Source organism: Peromyscus leucopus, chromosome 8b, assembly GCF_004664715.2.
Source record: "Peromyscus leucopus breed LL Stock chromosome 8b, UCI_PerLeu_2.1, whole genome shotgun sequence".
In the NCBI taxonomy this organism is placed as follows: domain Eukaryota; kingdom Metazoa; phylum Chordata; class Mammalia; order Rodentia; family Cricetidae; genus Peromyscus; species Peromyscus leucopus.
The window spans coordinates 51,306,712-51,326,123 of record NC_051086.1 but is presented as its reverse complement, the minus strand read 5'-3'; the positions used below and the strand labels follow the sequence as shown (position 1 = coordinate 51,326,123).

General features: G+C 44.7%; 1 protein-coding gene and 1 long non-coding RNA gene across 3 annotated transcripts in view; one reads left to right on the top strand and one right to left on the bottom strand.

Annotated features, from left to right (window-relative positions):
• Pik3r5 (phosphoinositide-3-kinase regulatory subunit 5) overlaps window positions 1-994 on the bottom strand; it is a 65,877-nt gene extending 64,883 nt beyond the window's left edge. The window contains exon 1 of one of the 2 annotated variants that reach the window (XM_037200565.1): window positions 836-994. The gene's annotated coding sequence lies outside the window, so the exon portion shown is untranslated. The remainder of the gene's footprint in view (window positions 1-835) is intronic. The other variant, XM_037200564.1, reaches the window with a different exon arrangement.
• On the top strand, window positions 994-3,281 carry LOC119086903. The gene is made up of 2 exons (XR_005090294.1): window positions 994-1,205; window positions 2,218-3,281. It is a non-coding gene; the product is annotated as an uncharacterized LOC119086903 (long non-coding RNA).
• Window positions 3,282-19,412: the final 16,131 nt, after the last annotated feature.

Below are 19,412 nucleotides of genomic sequence, written 5' to 3'. Positions count from 1 at the left end.
CCTTACCGGGTGGTTCACAACAGGCAAAGAAAGCGAAGTCCAGAGCGAAGGACAGCCATTCAGAAAAGGTCTTCAGGTGAGTTGGCCTGCTTTTAGCTCTCCGGTTGCCGAAAGTCACCCCTCCTCTCGCGGGAGGCTTAACTCACATCATACCACATCCTGCGGCTTTCATCTCGCCTTCCTTTTCCCTCTGAACAGCCTCCTTCCTCCTACTGTCCTGAACTTCTTGCATATTTACCGCCACCACCCTCGGATGGGCCATCATGCCAGCGCTCGAGGACACACACACACACACGTGTAGGCTCACATACATTCATAAACTCATACACGCGTGTCTCCAGCGTGTAAACGTTCTCTGACAGTGCCTAGAAAACAGCCGTGTCTGAGGGTCCACGCTCACTAACATGGGGCAGCCCGAGGCTTGACGGAGGACAACGCCCAGGTCCTGATGCCAAAGGACTCCTGTTGCCCACGCTCCCCACAGAGTTCAGAGCCAGAGAACTGCAGGTTCCTTTACTCTAGAGCACAGGGTGGCCTGTGACCCAGCAGGAGGCTGCGCACACACTTGGCCTCATAACTACTTCAATCTTGATAAGCAGTCCCGGGACGCCCCTTCTGCCTCTGGGACAGCCCATGGGTTTTTAGCCCCGTGTCCCCGAGGTGGACTTGAACTGCGGAACTGGAAGACCACCAACTGTCCAGCTTACTTACCAGCTGCAGTTGGGGCACATTGCTCCAGCATGGTTCCAACCCGCTCTGCCTGTACCTCGAGGTCTCACCCGTGCCCTCAGCACTCTCCCCCCACCCCGCCGCCCCAATCAGCCCAGCCACACACCTGCAGTCCCCGCCGGGCGCTGAGCCCCTTTCCAGCGAAGGCTCCCTGCTGTTGGGGTGATGTCCAGACCACCGTGAGGCGGCTGGAGCTGGGCAGCAAGTGCCAGCATCTGCTCAGACTCTACAACCCCCGGGGGGCGGGGCCTTCGGGGAGGGGCTTGGCAGGGGCGTGGTCTGGGCAGGGCTAGCCGCCCGGCCGGGCTCTCCCGCCCTCTGGTGGCCGGGTCGCGTTAGGCCAGTACCACTGACCCTTGCGTCCTAGGATTCAAAGCCACTGAGAAGTTGCCCAGAGCTGGGACCCCCACCTGCCTAGGAACTACAGGCCCCGGCTGGTGTACCAGCACCGAGCATCACAGCCCCCCAAGAGTAAGGTGAGGTTCGGGGTGAGGGGGAGCGGAAGAGCGTTTTGTCTGCGCAGGAGGGGTGGGTGGGGGCTTCGGGGAAGGAGGAGAAAGAGGAAGCTCCGATGAGCTGCTTCCTTCTCGCATTGCGACCCAGCGCCCCACTTCCTCCTCCTACTTCTATTTTTTTCGGGTGCTCTTAACCCTTAAGAAACCTGCACCCCCGCTGCACTGATGAGCACTGTGACTGCAGGAACCTTCCTAGAAACTTCCAGCCAGTCCAAACTTCCCAGCACTGCTTCCCCAGCCTCTGGTTCCATGTGCCACCACCTCTTCACAGTACCAGAATCTTTTGTTCCTTCAACTGGGTCCCACTTTCCCAAGAGTAGGTCCAAAACCGACCACAAGGTCATACGTTATTGTTGGTCAAAAGCCACAGCCCTACCTGAAGGCTAATGTGAAAACCCAATGGCTTTTCTTTTCCTGACTCCCCAAATACCAAGAAAAAGCGACTTCCCCAAATGGACAGAAACAGAAAGTACCCTTTGGGCAGGCAGAGAAGTTGGAAGTGGATGGGAAGGGACTCAGTGCCCATCATGGGCCTCTCCACGGTGTTCTCGCCTCTAACCACCCGTTTACAGACGGTAACAGCCCTGGGCAATGTGGTCCACACAACTGCCTCCCCAGGCTCTACTTTGTTCAGAACCAACATGCAAACCTTTGTAGGAGGAAGAGGAGAGGGGCTGAGGAAGCCCGCTCCGCTGTAAAGGAGTAGACAAGACGGACAGTGTGCACCAGATGGAGGAGATGGAGAAGAGCGCTTTTAACAGTAAAATAAGTGCTAGAGAAGTTACGAGAAGCTGTTTGACTTCTTCTGTATCTTTGGTGTCCCTAAAACTGAAGGCAGAGTAAAGCTGAGGCCCCAGGAAGCTCAGAAAATCAGAAACCCAGCAACGTTGCCCTGCGACGGGCAGCTGTGGCCCAGATGTGGAGTTTGAAATGATCCTCCCTTCAACACTGGGGTATGTTGTTGTCCCTGCAGGCCTGACCACCAGCCAGACCTCAAGAGCACCTGGCATCTTCTGGACAGAAATTAGAATGACAGCTACCAGAAACATTCCCCAACGCAGCTGGGAAGACCCAAGAGTACTTCTGTCATTCAGTGGCACCTGGCTGCATTCCAGTCAGGGCACCTCTTCTGTGGTTCTGCTCACAAACATGGCTATTTCTGATCACTCTCCTCCCCTTCACTGCCTGATGTTTTCAAAGAGCAGCCTGCCCTCTTTCAACTTCCCCATCTTACTCTTATTCCACAGTGTTCTGAAAAAAGGTCACCAGGAAAACCTCAAATGCCAAATCCAGTGTGCTGGTTTTCAGACCTTACTCCTGCCACCTTTCCGAGGAAACTCCCCCCCCCCAAAAACACACACACACCCCAGCTGGGTCCTGAACCCCGGTCACCTCGGAGCACTGTTTCAGGCTCCTTTTCCTTCTTCATCTTCCCTTTAATGTTGGAATCATTGCATGCTTGACTGAGACTGCTTCTCTTCTCCCAGAGCAGTTTCGTCCGTCTGTCCATCCCACTCAAACTGGTAGCCCGGATTTCTCTCTTGAGCTGAGACTCTGATTCTCGTGCCTCAGGCATCGGGGCCAAGGCAGGCTCCAGCCCTTAGCAGCACTGTGTGGAGGACAAAGCTTCCCACAGAGGAAGCCTAGACGACAGCCAGCTCACACCCGAACTCTAGCATGTGTTCTTTCAAGCTAACGTCCTGCTCACAGTAAACCACACCTCAGCACACAGAACACCGGGAAGGGAGTCTTCACTGGGATTTTTATCCCTCCATGCCCGTCCACACTCTGATTTCTGTTTAGATTGCCTCCCTCCCTCAATTCCCTCATCAACCATTCACTCTATACCCAGTCAGCAAGTCACTCTAACCGCCATTTATTCCTGGATAAAGACTGATCCCTGGTGAGCTGGGAAACAGAGATGACCCAGATGTTTGAGAGAACCTGACACAATGAGAATCATTAGCATCCTCTAAATTACACTCCCCCCAAAAAAGGGGGGGAGGGGAAAATAAACACTTTGCATTTGTGGTTTCAGTGTTTGGGCGAAGATGTAAGGGGTCACAGACTGAATTACTAAAAACTTACCAAGGCTGAGTGTGGTAGAGCATGCCTTTAATCCCAGCACTGGGGAAGCAGAGGCAGGCAGATCTCTGAGTTCGAGGTCAGCCTGATCTACAGAACAAGTTCCAGAACAGCCAGGGCTACACAGAGACACCATGCCTCAAAAAATAAAGCAGAACAAAATGAAAGAGAGAAAGAAAAGAAATTAACAGCAGGGTCCGGCAAGAGGGCTCAGTGGGGACAAGGGGCTCACCTCCCAAACCTGACCACCCAAATTCCACCCCTGGAACCCACCATGGAAGGAAGAGAACAGACTCTTGGAAGTTGTCCTCTGACTTCCATAAGCATGTGCCTTGGCGCATGTGAGCCTACACTCACATCCACACATCACATGCACACACATGCAATCATATACACACACAAAATATAAAAAGGAAGAAATTGCCAGCAGGCAAGTATCATCAGTGATTGGTAAATGCAATGGGCTGGGGGCTGGGGAGATGGCTCTGTTTAAGAGCACTGACTGTCCTTCCAGAGGAGCCTGGTTCAATTCCCACCACCCACATGTTGGTTCACAGCCATCTGTAACTCCATTCCTAGGGGATCTGATGCCTTCTTCCGGCTTCCTTGGCTAACAGGCATAGATGTGCACAGACATACATGCAGGTGGAACACCCATACATATGAAATAAAATAAAAACTGAAAAAAATTTAAGTGCAAGGCCTGATGGCGCATGCCTTTAATCCCAGCACTCAGGAGGTAGAGGCAGGCGGATCTCTGTGAGTTCGAGGCCAGCCTGGTCGACAGCGTGAGTTCCAGGATAGCCAGGGCTGTTACACAGAGAAACCCTGTTTTGAAAAACCAAAAACAAACAAAACAACAGCAACAACAAAACCCTAAAAATTTGAAAAATAAAAAGGAAATGCAGTAGGCCAACCTAGGTGGTGTTGTGTACAGGTCCCTTCTACGAAACCTAGCCTCCAATGTGATGGTTAAGAAGACGAAACCTTTGTAGTTATGATTCAGCCATACTTGTTCCTCCCCCGGGATGAATCAGTGCTCTCGTCAAGGGGACCCACGAAAACTTCGTCCCTTTGTCGCATCTGGGAGGAACAGGCCCACACCAGATGCTGAGTCTGCCAGTGTTGTCTGTCTTAGGTTTCCCAGGCTCCAGAATTGTGAGAAATGTTTGTTGATTCTCGGCCCCTCGGTGTGTGGTGTTGTTGATATCGCAGCCTGAAGGGCCTAAGAAAAACAGGCTTGTTTGCTTTGCTGAATAGTTCGCCGTCAGATGGGTAACAGTTACAGAGAGAAAACAGAAACCTTACGGTGGAGAAACCAGCAGACACACCCTGTGCCAACTGAACAAAATTGACATCATCCTGAGGAGTCACATGATGCAAGGGGCTGAGGAAGGTGTGTCCTTTCTGAGATGTTCTTGTCTAAAATGATTTGCCTCAGTCTAATTGTGGGGAAAAAAAGAAAGAAAGAAAGAAAGAAAGAAAGAAAGAAAGGAAGGAAGGAAGGAAGGAAGGAAGGAAGGAAGGAAGGAAGGAAGGAAGGAAGGAAGAAAGAAAGAAAGAAAGAAAGAAAGAAAGAAAGAAAGAAAGAAAGAAAGAAAAAAGAAATCTAACCCAAACTGAGAGTCACTCTATGAAACACACACCATTGTCAAGGTTGAGGCTCACAAAGACTGGGGTGGGGGCCGTTGTCACGCAATGCTTAAGGGTAAATGAGAGATTCAAGGTTGGGTCCTGGACCAAAAGAAGGACATTGAAGGGAACCATTGGCAAAAGTTGAATAAAATCTACCCGTAGCATATCCAACTGGGCATGGTGGCATATTCCAGTATTCCCAACACTGGGGAGGTTAAGGCAGGAAGGTAATTGAATGCAAGCCCACATTGAACTACATCGCAAGATCTAGTCTCAAAGCAAACAAAAAACAAAACTACTGAATCATTCTAACCCTAGTGTTTTAAGGTTTATTTTTATCTTCTATGTATATGTGTTTTATCTGAGTGTATGTGTGTGCACCCTATGCATGCAGTGCCCTCAGAGTCCGGAAGAGGGCATCAGAGCAGAGGTTTGTTAGCTGTGTGGTGGTCTGGGAACTGAACAGGGGTCCTCTGGGAAAGCATCCAGTGCTTTTAATCACTGAGCCGTCTCTCCAGCTCTCCAACCTAATTTTAATGTTATGTTCAGTTCTGATATTTGGGAGAGTTAGGTGATGCTTTATAAAGATTATGTATTTACAGCTTATTTTTACCAGTCCAAATTATTTCAAAATATAAGCCAACCTTAGAAAATAAAGCTTAAAATGTCTAAAATACTAAAATCTACATGGTGAACTGCAGATGAATTCTCTATGATAAAGGAACAAAATCTCAAATAATAAAACAAGTGTAAGTTGTATCCAGGCTCGACTTAAAAATAACAACGTGGAGCCGGGCAGTGGTGGCACAGGCCTTTAATCCCAGCACTCAGGAGGCAGAGCCAGGTGGATCTCTGTGAGTTCAAGGCCAGCCTGGTCTACAAAGCAAGATCCAGGACAGGCTCCAAGACTACACAGAGAAACCCTGTCTAGAAAAACAACAACAACAACAAAAAAAAAATAACAGTGTGGGGCAGGGGATATAATTCCGTTGGTAAAGTGCTTACTCAGCATGCACACAGCTCTGGGTTTGATCCCTAGCACCACACAAACCAAGTGCACACCTGTGATCCTAGCACTTGAGAGGAAGACACAGGAGGGTCAGAGGTTCAAAGTCATCCTCCTGGACACAGCAAATTTGAGGCCAGCCTGGGCTACATGACACCTTGTCTCAATTAAAAAAAAAAAAAAGCAGTAATGTGCTGTGGCAAAGCAGTGCCTATGGGCCTGGAGAGATGGCTCAGCAGTTAAGAGCACTCATTGCTCTTGCAGAGGACCCAGGTTCGGTTCTCAGCCCCCACATAGTGGCTCACAGCCATCTGTAACTCCAGTTCCAGGGAATCCAACACCGGCTTCTGACCTCCATAGGCGTTAGGCCATACATACAAGGTATGTATATATGCATGCAGTCAAACACTCATATATATTATATATATATTATATATATATATATAAGATATGTAAATCTAAAAAAAATTAAGTAAGGTTTAAGGAATGCTGACATCCTGGACGAGCCTAAGAGGATTAGAACACGTCTGATGTCTCAAGAGTATTGGGTGGCACACACCTTTCACCCCAGCCCTCAGGATGCAGAGGCAAGCATGTCTCTGGAAACTCTGGGCCAGCTGGGGCTATACAGTGAGAGCCTGTGTCAGAACCAACCAACCAACCAACCAGACAGCAAGATCAAGTGGACCAGGAGCACATGAACCACCACTGTGTACCTTCATCTGGCCGACGCAAGGTCTTGCAAGGAGGAGCTTACGGGAAGCTCCGGGGTATGAGATGAGGAGAGTCTGCTCAGGGTCCAACCAGTGTGTTTCCATTCTAAAATTCAGACTGGACAAACTGCAGCTCCCTCCCAAATCAAGCCCTTGGTGTTGTTTTCTATAAGGCTGTGACCCTTGTCTCAGGTCAGCTTCACAGGTTGATATCTGAACCTGATGGAGAAAGAATTTCAGGAGGAGGAAAAAAGATGTTTCCCTTAGGGTCAATGAGAGTGGGGGGGGGGGAGCACCACAGAGCAAGGGTCCCGAGATGGCCAGAGAGGAACATGCCCTAGGTCTGGCCCCTTAGAGAGGAGAGGAAAGTGTGGCTTTGAAATTTCAATGTTTTGTACCCAGGTCTACCCAGGGAGACTGACCCCTGCACAGTCACTGCTGGGAAACTCCTCAGAAATAACCAAGAAGACCTGAGCACAGATCAGAAACATAAATATCTCTACAAGCCAGACAGGTCAGACTCAGGGACAGAGTCAGGAGATGGGGTTTCCTTAACACATCGTGACATTTCATAACAGCCTGGTTTATTCTTTAAAGCCTTCCCAAATGAACCTCATGGAAACATCTCTCTCTCTCTCTCTCTCTCTCTCTCTCTCTCTCTCTCTCTCTCTCTCTCTCTGTGTGTGTGTGTGTGTGTGTGTGTGACTCATATATGTGTGTTCCCACATCAATGCAGCTTTTACATATTCTTCTTGTTACATTTTATTTTCTGGTGGCGTTTTCCATCTAATTCTTTCAACAGACACCCACTGTGTATTGAGCCTCTAGGAATATTCCTCATACCCTCTGAGAAGTGGGCTGCCCCATTTCCCTTGATGCACAGCCCTCTTGGCCTCTTTTATTTCCTCTACATTTCCTAGAGACATCATTACAAGAAATACTTCACTTTCACCTAATTCCATACTAAGAAAAGCAATTGCACAAATGCAAAAACTAGTAACTGACCCTTGACCCTGATGTTGGGGAAACAATTGGATATGGAGACAATGGGGGTGCAGAGAGAATGCTTGCTAGTGAGGCAAATGAAGAGACCGCTAAAGAGGGCCCCTGGGGCCCAGCCTCAGCCTGCTGTGGCCATGTGGAAATGTAGGAACCAGAAGGGCCAGATCTTAAGAGATTTAAAGACAAAAAGGAAATTGGAATTCTTATCTGAAATTCCCTAATCTTTAAATGCTGGCGACTAATTCAAAACAGTATTTTAAACCCCTTCCTTCTAAGCTAACTAGATACGACCCACTGGCATTCAGCCTGTGACATCTGTTCTGTATTATACAGGTGGGACCATGTGCCTGTGAAACCTGAGCTATTTCTGTTAATGTGAGCTCATTTGTTCCCACTGGAGGGGAGACAATTAGTTTATAAAAGGGGGAATCAATATAAAAGTTTATTAATGTTGTTCATCACATGAATAGGACTCAGGAGACCCAGCAATATAATTACCCTGATAAGATGTCCCCTGATGGGAACTCAGTGACTAGAAATACAAGGTGACTTTGGTGACATGGTAAATGGTATTTGTCTCAATCAAACTGCAGTGTAATGCCTAATGATGAGGAGGGATGAAGAGATATGGTCTTTAATAATGAAAGCATTCCTATGAAAACAAGGGTCTTTGTAATTGTGAATAAGAGAAAATAATGGGAAAGGAAAACAGAGGCATAAATTTGGGAAGGGAAAGTCAAGCTTATCATTATAAGCAAATTATATATATATAATTATATATATCATATATTATATATATAATTATATAATGATATATATAATTACATATAATACATAGATACAATATATGTTATATAATTATTATAATATATAGGTATAATGTGTAATCATTGTATATATATTTATATTATATAATGATTGTCTACCGAAGAAACCACAGCTAATGGGCTGAAAAATGTTTAGAACTAATAAGGGAATTCAGTAAAGGAACTAACTGTATACAAAACAAACATAGGACATTCAGTTATTCTCCATACACCAGCAGGGACCAAGTAGAAAGTGTAATAGAAAGAAAAAAAAAAACACAGTTTGTTTTATTCACCCCAGCAACAAAGGTGCCTGGGAATGAAACAGGCAAGGGGCTCCGAATAGCCAAAACAATCTGGGGAAAGGGGAAAGGTTGGAGGACTCACATTCCCTGGCTCCAAGACAGAGGGGGAAGCTACAGCAGCTCCGACACTGGGGTTCCGGCGTGAGTGACAGATGAGAGGCCGAGACGGAGAGTCAGCCTTTAAACCCTCCCTTTGCAGTCAGTCATTTTTTTTGACACAAGCGCCAAGACCATTTGAAAGGGAAATGAATTGTCTTTTCCACAAATAGTGCTGACGCCGCTGGATATCCATATGCAAAGCAGAGAAGCTGGGTCCCTGGCACACACTGCACACAGAACTTAATTCAGAACAGTTGAAAGACCCATCAGAGCTAAGACCACAAAACTCATAGGAGAAACCATGGGTGTAGACTTCGGTGACATTGGGTTATGTGGTGGCTTCTTAGAAATTATCAAACACAAAAGCAATAAAAGTAAGAAATTAAGAAGACATCATGAAAAATCAAAACTTGTGTGCTTCAAGAACACCATAAAGCATGGAGAGTTATGCCTTTAATCTCAGCACTCAGGAGGCAGAGGTAGGTGGATCTCTGTGAGTTCAAGGATGGCCTGGTCTATGGAGTGAATTCCAGGACAGCCAATGCTACACAGAGAACCCTGTCTCAAAATAATAATAATAATAATAATAATAATAATAATAATAATAATAAAAACAAAACCAGGCTGGAGAGATGGCTCAGAGGTTAAGAGCACTGGCTGTTCTTCCAGAGGTCATGAGTTCAATTCCCAGCAACCACATGGTGGCTCACAACCATCTATAATGAGATCTGGTGCCCTCTTCTGACATGCAGGGAGAGGGAGCAGGCGAGGGGATCTAATGAGAGGGCTGAATGAGGTGTATATGCAGACAGAACACTGTATATATAATAAATAAATAAATCTTAAAAAAAAACCACAAACAAACAAAAGAAGGAGGAGGAGGAGGAAGAGGAGGAGGAGGAGAAGAAGAAGAAAAGAGAGGGAGGGAGGGAGGGAGGGAGGAGGGAGGGAGGGAGGGAGGGAGGGAGGGAGACAATAAGAGAGGTTGGAGAGATGGCTCAGTGGTAAAGAGCACTTGCTGCTCCCTCTACAGAGGGTCAGGATTGGTTCCTTGCACCCATGTGGTGGCTCACATAACTCCAGCTTTAGGGGATCTGATTCCCTCTTCTAGCCTCATCAGCACCTGCATGCACATGCCCTGCCCCCAACATGTACAGATAACTAAATTTTTTAAATCTTTCTTTTTTAAGAAAAAGAATACCATAAAAAAATTGAAAAGATAACACAGAATGAGAGATTTTTCTAAGTCATGGTAGAAGAAGATAATTTGAATCTAGAATAGATCAAGAATGCTTACAACTGCTGGATAGTGGTGGCACATGCCTTTAATCCCAGCACTCAGGGGTGGGGTGGGGGCCAGAGCCAGGCGGATCTCTGTGAGTTTGAGGCCAGTCTGATCTACAGAGGGAGTTCCAGGACAGCCAGGGCTACACAAAGGCACCCTGTCTTGGAAAAACAAAACAAAACAAAACAAAAAAACAGCAAAAGAATTTATACAACTCAATAATAAGTCATTTTAAAATGGGCGAAGGATCTAAATGGACATTTCTCCAAAGAAAATGCATGAATGGTCAAGCATGGGAAAAAAACGCTCAACATCATCAGAAAGCTGCACATCAAAATTACAGTGAATGATGACACACTGTCATTGAAAAGATTGACAGGTGTGACAAGGACAGGGAAAGTTAGAACCCTTAGACTTATACGGCCACTGGGAGCATTAAATGGCACAGTCAGCTTGGAAAATAGTCTGGCAATTCTCCAAAATATTAAAAATAGAGTTACCACAGGACCTAGCAATTCCAATTCTAGATATAAACTCAAGAGAAATAAAAACACATGTCCATGTAGAACCTTGCGCATGAATGTTCATAACAGCACTGTTCATGGTAGTCAAAGACAGAAGTAATACATATATCCATCAACTGATAAGTAGATAACTGTAGTGTGTGTGTGTGTGTGTGTGTGTGTGTGTGTGTGTTGTTGTTGTTGTTGTTGTTGTTGTTGTTTTTGGAGGGGTTGAATTTCAAGACAGGGTTTCTCTGTGTAAAAGCTCTGGCTGTCCTGGAACTCACTTTGTAGACCAGGCTGGCCCCAAACTCGCAGTGTTGGGATTAAAGGCATGCACCACCACTGCATGGCAAATGTAATGTGTTTATACAATGGATATTACTTGGCCTAAAGAGGAATGAAGTTGTGATATTTGCTACACTACAGATAAGCTTTGCACATATTACGACAAGTGAAAGCAACCTTTAAGAGGGGCCATACATTGTTTGATTCCATTTATATGAACTGTCCAGTGCAGACAGCCCTGGAGAAACAAAAAAATAGCTTGATGATTGCCTAGGGGTGGAGTGGTTAGTGAACAGGAAGTAAAAACTAATGGGTATTCGATTTCTCTGGGGGTGTTGAAAATGTTCAAACTTGACTGTGGTCATGGCTAAATGATTTTGAGTATATTAAAATACACTGAGGTGTGTGTGTGTGTGTGTGTGTGTGTGTGTGTGTGTGTGTGTGTGTTTTACTGGGCCTTGTGTACTCTAGGCTAGTGACCTATCCTTGAGCTCACTTGCTCATTCACTCTCTACTCTCCCACCCCTCTGAGATAGGATTTCACTAAGTTCCCAGACCTTGAACTTCCTCTGTAACCAAAGAAGGTCTTGTGCTGTCAGGCCTGCCTGACTTTGAGGTGGAAATTTTAAATGGCTGAGTTATAGGGTATTTAAGATGTATCTCTATAAAAACTCTTACAAAAATTATAAATTTGGGATGGGAGTGTGGTTCAGTTGGTAGAGTACTTACCTACCAGTTACCTAGCATGTCCTGGATTCAGTTCCCAGGACTACATGAAATGAGGCAGGATGCCCCAACATTACAGAACTTTGGGTGACTGTCCAGGCAGCCAGCTGTCTCTGTCATTCTAGATTTTTGGAAGTTGCTTACAATGCATTTCCTGTTTACTTAGGTATATTATATCCTTCTGAGGTCTTTGATGTAGTTGAAGACTAGATAGTTATAATTATAGTTTTCCTATAAGAGATAAGGTAGATATGAAACTTTAGACTCACAAATATAGGATAAATAGAACATTTTCTTTAATTTTATAAAATACAAATAGACTAGATATTGTAACTGTAATTCTTGCTTGATATATGTAATTTTACTGGGTTAAAGTTAAAGCGTTTCTTTTGTTTAGAAAGAAAAGGGGAAATGATGGGGGAATGTCTTTCTGTATGCTATGAAAATACGTTGCTCTGATTGGTTGATAAATAAAGCTGTTTGGCCAATGATGAGTCAAAATAGGGCTAGGTGGAACATTCTAACTAGAGAGGAGGAAGTTGAAAGACAGAACAGAGAGGATACTGCCAGCCGGAGAAGCAAGATGTAAAGATACCAGTAAGACACGAGCCATGTGGCAAAGCATAGATTTATAGAAATGGGTTAATTTAAGATGTAAAATCTAGCTAGCAAGAAGCCTGAGCCAATAGGCCATACAGTTTGTAATTAATATAAGCCTCTGTGTGGTCATTTGGATCTCAGAGGCTTTGGGACCACAAGGATGTGGGAGCTGGGTGGCACGGGAAAACTTTTCAGTTGCAGAGGCACATCTGAATTCCCAGCATTCAGGAGATGGAGGCAGGAGGATTTGAACTTCCCAATGACCCTCAGCTACATAGTGAGATTGAGGCCAGCCTGGGTACGTAAGAATCATAAGACCTTTTTCTTTTCATTTATAACAGACAGACAAAGAAGCCCTGGTTGGCCTGGATCTCATTGTGTAGATCAGGTTGGCCTCAAATTCACAGAGATGTGCCTGCCTCTGCTTCCTAAATACTGGGATTAAAGGCATGCACCACCATGCCCAACCAAAAGACATTTTATTATTGCAGGGTGATGTTACGAAGTATGCTATTCTTTCTCCAGTGAGTGTATAAATATAATATGGTTGCACTCAAAAGCCAACTAAGGATTAGGGGGTCTAGATGGCAAGGCAGTTATACTTCATCATGAAAAACAATCTTATAAGGATAGTCAAGAAACTCCCGAGTCTTACAAATGAGGTGGAAGATGCAATCTGAGATGAGAATGTTCCAGAAAGCCCCCAAATTTAAGTACTGTAGTATCAGCCATAGGCACATGCCTGTAACCCCAATAAGAGGGAGGCCAAGCCTAGGGATATAGAACAAGCTCCTGTCTCAAAATGCTTTGGCATTTTTTTTGTCTGATTTTCTTTATTTTTTTATATTTATTTGTTTATTTATTTATTTTGGTTTTCTTTTTGGAGGGGAGAGAGGAGAGAGAGAACATGAAGTTAGATGATCAAAATATATTGTATGAAAAACCTTAGATAAACCTAAAAAAAAAAAACCAAAAAATAAAAGACTAATGGGGTGAATGAATAGTGTCCACAGTGTAATAGATGAATGAAACCAAGTCCATCTGTCAGAAACAAAGATGAGTATCTGAATGAAGTCAAGAACCCAATCACCAGCGTTGTAAGGTGTGGAAACTGTAAAGAACATCACTGTTTAAAATCGAGGTTAAGACAGACAGGGTGGTGTACTTCTGCAATCCCAGCACTTGGGAGGCAACGGCAGGTGGATCTCTATAAATTTGATAGATAGATAGATAGATAGATAGATAGATAGATAGATAGATAGATAGATAAATACAAATATTTATGTTGAGTTTCAAAACGTTGTTAGTCTATAGAATTGTAGAACACTATGAAAATAAAGTTAATAAAAATAACTGTAGTTTCAAGTTCGCATATAGACTAGGAAAACAGCGCAGTGGAGAGCACTTGCGGAGCATGCCCAGCACAATTGCCTCCCCCCTCTTGAAAAAAAGCCAGCATATGCCTTTCTAACCTAGAAACTCTGTCTTTCTTTATAGAAATTGTATGAGGTTCTTTGTTTAGTGTTATTTGTTTATTTTATGTGCATGATTATTTTGCCTGAATATATGTATATGCTCCACATACATTCCAGGTTCCTGTGGAGGTCAGAAGAGAGTGTTGGATTCCCTCGAACTGTAGTTAAAGATAGTTGTGAACCACTGTGTGAGTGCTGGGAACTGAACATGTGTCCTCAGCAGGAGCAGCACGTGCTCTTAACTGCTGAGCCATCTCTCCAGCCCCTAACCTAGAAATTCAGTTTCTAGGAATCAGTTTTAAAAACTTCTAATAGAAGTGTGTGTGTACACATATACGTATGCATATGCACACACACACACACAGGTTTGTGGTTCAAATGGCAGGCATTACTGATAAAAGAAACAATTCCTTCAATCTTTTTCTTTAAGGGAGGGTCTCTATATAAGCCCTGGCCGTCCTGGAATTGTCTATGTAGATTAGGCTGGCCTTGAACTCACAGAGATCCTCCTGAGTGCTAGGATTAAAGGTGTGCAACAAATCACCAGGCCTTCCTTCAGTCTTAGTAAGGAATATACCAGGTAAAATGTAACGGTAAACAGTTTAAATGAAAAGACAAAGGTTAATTTAAGAAAGGGCAGTTCTGCTCAATGATCACTATAAAGTGCAGGCTAGCCTGAAAACAAAACAAGCAAATGAACCAAACCAAACCAACCAAACAAACAAACAAACAAAAAGCCATAAAGGGAAGAGGAACAAATAAACTGACAAAGTGTTAGTTGCAGTTTATAAGTGGTCTGGTTTCATTCTGTCACTGTGAAAAAAAAAAAAAAAGCCATGACCAAAAGTAACTTGGAGAGGAAAGGTTTCATTTCACCTTATCATTGAGGAAAGTCAGACTAGGAACTTGAAAGCAGGCCTGTTTACCATTCCACACAGGACATCACCTCTGAGCCAAGAAAGTATGGCAGCTCCATGCTTAGCTAGCCCAGGACTGTCTATCTGCCCAGGGGATGGTGCCGCCCACAGGGAGCTCAGTCCTCCTACATCAGTAATCAGGACAATACCCCATAGACAAGCCCACACGCCAATCTGATTTGGACAATCTCATTTGAGACTCCCTTCTCTGGTGACTCTGGTTTGTGTCAAATTGACAGTTAAAGCTAACTAGGACAGAGAGGTGCATCTTAGGCACAAAGACACAGACAGACAGACAGACAGATAGACTGAAAGTAAAAGGATGGAAAAAAGAAACACTCTGCAGATTCTAACTATGCTGAAGGTGGTGAGTCAAGCCAATTTCAGATCAAGATAGAAAAGCGTCATGGTTTGAATATGAAGTGCCCTACAGACTCAGGTGTTGAAACTCGGTCCTCAGTTGGCCGCACTGCTTTGAGACACGTGGAACCCTTGGGAGGCGGGGCCTAACTGGAAGAACTGTAGCACTGGGGCACAGCTTTCAAGGTTCTACCTGGTCCTCAGTCCCTTCCATGCCCTCTCCTCCCCGCCCACAGTGAGGTGAACAGCCTCCTCCGCCACCTGCCTCACCACAGTGCCGGAGTCAACGGAGCCAAGGACCGTGGACTGGACTCTGAGAACCGTAACCCAAAGTCAGTCTTTCCTCTAACTTGTTCTCCCCAGTGTTTTGGTCACAGTGAGGGGAACGTGACAAGTCCTACAAGCATTATGAGAGGCAGAGACAGAGCTGGTGCAGTGGCATGCATGCCTGTAGTCCAAGCCACTCCAGAGGCGGAGGCAGGAGTTCAAAGCCTGCCTGGGAAGCATGGCAAGCACCCCCACCCCTGTCTCTGTCTGTCTGTCTGTCTGTCTGTCTGTCTGTCTCTCTCTCTCTCTCTCTCTCTCTCTCTCTCTCTCTCACACACACACACACACAAAGACATATTATGCAGCAATGTACTCATAATTCACCAATGGATAAAATAAATCTACATTTTTTTAATAAAACTGTTTTCTCATCTGAAGCAATAATTAATAGCTCTGTATGACAAAATTAAGTCCACCACCATTGTAGGGAGTTTCAATAAACATCTCTGAATTATTTATTCATCATAAGAAAAACCACCTGCACATGATAGCCTGTGCCTTTAATCCAACCCTGGGAAGTCAGAGAGGGCAAGCAGGTCTCCAAGACTTTGAGGCTGGCCTGGCCTACATAGGGTACATTGGGAGTTCCAGATCCCCCAGGGCTACATACTGGGATCCTGTCTCCAAAAACAGAAAGGGAAGAAATAAAGAAAAACAGTAGTAACACTATAGATTTGATTTTTTAACTAATCTGGATTTGATGAATATATATAAAGAGATAGATAAACACAATAATTAACAAATCATATTCCTCTCAAACACACGCACAGAACATTTACTGAGATGAATCATATACAAACCACAAGGGACATCTCAAAACCCTTCAGAGAACTGGTATCATGTAGACTGCATTTCTGACCACAGTGCCGTTAAACTAAGTGTCAAAAACAAAAACCAAAAAATTTCAAAGTACCACAAAACTGGACACTTCTAAATAGTGCCCTGTCAGATGTAAAAACACAATGGGAAAAAATTAAGTCCTTTCAACTAAATGATAAAGAAAATATTACATATCAAAACCATAGGACACTGGAAAAGCTGAAAAAGTCCCCCCCACACAAAAAAAGGCATAATAGGACAGGAGTGAGCTCAGTGGTAGAACCTTTATGTAGCATGCCCAAGGTCCTAGGTTCAATCCCTAACACTACAAAAACATAAAAGGAGGCCAGGAGGTGGTGTTCTTTAATCCCAGCACTTGGGAAGCAGAGGCAGGAGGATCTCTGAGTTCAAGGGCAGCCTGGTCTACATAGCAAGTATCAGGCCAGCCAGGGCTACATGTTCCAAAAACAAACAACCCTCCCCCCAAACAAACAAACAAAGAAATTCTCCTAAAAACAAAAAAAGGGGTCTTCCAGAGGGCCCAGTGGCTAAGGGTGCTGCAGATGATGGTTACTTGAAAACACAGTCAGACATCTGGGAAGACAGATAAGAGGTAGAAAGCACAAGGAAATGATAATCACAGCCGAGGAAGAAGACAGACCTGCAGATGAAGTAGAGGCTGTGAATGGGAAAGAAACAATAGACATACACGAAAAGCTGGCATTGGGTGGGCAGTGCTCCCTCTGGTGGAGGATAGCTGCTATGCAGTCAACGGGAAGTTTAGTGGGTTGATTGGGTACAGTTCAGGAGGCAGGTCAGCTGGTCTCAGTGGGAGGTCTTTGTGGGAGTAGGGGTGGGGTGGGGGAGCAGTCATCTGGGAGCAGGAAGCTGTGGTTGCTAGTTTTTGCACACCCTGTCAACATCCCCACGTGGACCAGTGGAAGGCTTTACCAATTCCCACGGGTTAGGGATCTCGGTTCTTGACATGGCCACACTCATGATGTCAACAGTACACATTCACTCAGGACTTCAACTGCTCCCTGAAGCATTGTAATTCACTTCACAGCAATAAATTTCAAAACTTAAGCAAATGAGGATTTAAAAAAAAAAAAAAAAAGACAAACCAAGACCACAAAGAAATAGATCGTGTCTATGTATGATGTTTAAAAATGTCAGAATGTGGGACTGAGGCTGTGGCTCAGTGGTTAATTTGGAAGCTTGCCTAGCAGGAAGCCTTGGGTGCTAACCCCAGCACCGCTCACACGGGGTATGCAGGCTCATGCCGATAATCCCAGCACTTGGGTGGTGGAAAGACGTCCAGAAGTCCAAGGTCACCCTCGGCTACACTGGGAGTCTGAGGCCAGAGACGGACTCAAAACAAACAGACTTTCATAGAAATTTTAAATCGTCTTTTTAGGAATGGCTTAGACCACTCAACAGATGAATTCTACCAAACTAGACTAGGTCATTCTAGTCATGGTCAAACCACCCTTCAAGAGACGTTAAAGTCCAGGTTTCTTTTTTTCTGAGGCAGGGTCCTGGATGACTTGGAACTCTCTACGTTGATCTCAACTTGGATATCTGTCTGCCCCTGCCTCCCAAGGGCTAGGATTAAAGGCATGTGCAACCACACCAGGCTATTCCCAGCTCATTACAACCCTGATATCTAAACTAGATAAAGACAGTGGAGGAGCTGGATGTGATAGCATCCAGCATTCAGGAGGTAGGTGTATCTCTGTAAGTTGAGGCCAGCCTGGTCTACACAGAGTGTCTTAGTTAGGGTTTTTATTGTTATGAAGAGACACCATGACTATAGCAACCCTTATAATGGGAAAACATTTAACTAGGGTGGCTTACATTTTCAGAAGTTTAGTCCATTATTATCACAGTGCAGCATGATGGTATGCAGGCAGGCGTGGTGCTGGAGAAGTAGCCATGTGTCCTATATCTTGACTTCCAGGCAACGGGAAGTGAACTCAGACGCTGGATGTGGCTTGAGCATATATGAGACCTCAAAGCCCGCCTCCACAGTGACACACTTCCTCCAACAAGGCCACACCTACTCAAACAAAGCCTCATCTCCTAGTAGTGCCACTCCCTTTGGGGGCTATTTTCTTTCAGACTGCCACACAGAGTTCCAGGCAAGCCAGGGCTACTTGGAAAGACTCTGTCTTAAAAATAAATATTAATAATAATAATAATAATAATAATGTGAGAAAAATTTTAGGCCAAGCTTATTTGTCAGCCACCATGCAAAGATACTAGGAAAAAGAAAATGATGATGCAATATGACTGATCAGGTTTTCCCCACCAATACAAGGGTAATTTGGCAGGAGAAAAGTCCACGGTGTCATTCATCAGACCGTGGGAAAGAAAAACTGATTGAATGCTGAGAAGACATTGATAAAATGATCCGTTTGTGAAACCACGAAAACCTCTTAGAAAACAAGCCCTGGAACTCCCTTAACCACAAAGGAGGTATCTAAAAAGCACCTGTAACAAACAACTTCACAAGAGGACTTTAAGGTGGAAACAGAACGCAACTGGTAGACTGCTTGCCTAGAATGCGCCAAGCACTGGCTTCAATCCCCAGCACCCCATTATCTGGGCATGGTGGCACACACCTGCAATGCCAGCACCTGGAGGGGTAGGAGGAGGAGGAGGAGAAGTTCATGATCATGTTCAGCTCCACTGAGAGTCTGTGGCCAGTCTGGGCCCTGTACTCCAAACGAAATATTAGAAACATCCTCTTTAGAATTGAAAACAACAGTCTGGAGAGACGGCTTAGTGGTTAAGAGCAACTGGTTGCTCTTCCAGAGGACACAGGTTCAGTTCCCAGCTGGTAGCTTACCAGAATACCAATTATCTGTAATTCCAGTTCCAGGGGATCTGATGTCCTCTGGCTTCTGTAGGCACCGGGCACAGTACACATACATACATGCAGGTAAAAAAAAAAACAAAACTCATTTACATAAAATGAAGAAATAATAATAATAATAAAATAAAAATAAATCTTCAAAAATAAAACCAGGAGCTAGATACAACATAAATGAACCTTACAACTGATTTTGAGTAAAATAAAGACCCTTCCCCAAAGACCACAATATAGCGCATGTTATAGAATTCCATTTGGATAAAATGTTCAGAATAGTCAGATTCATAAGGACAACCAGCCAGCGATGTTTGCTGGGGGGAGGGTTGATTAGAAGGAAATGGC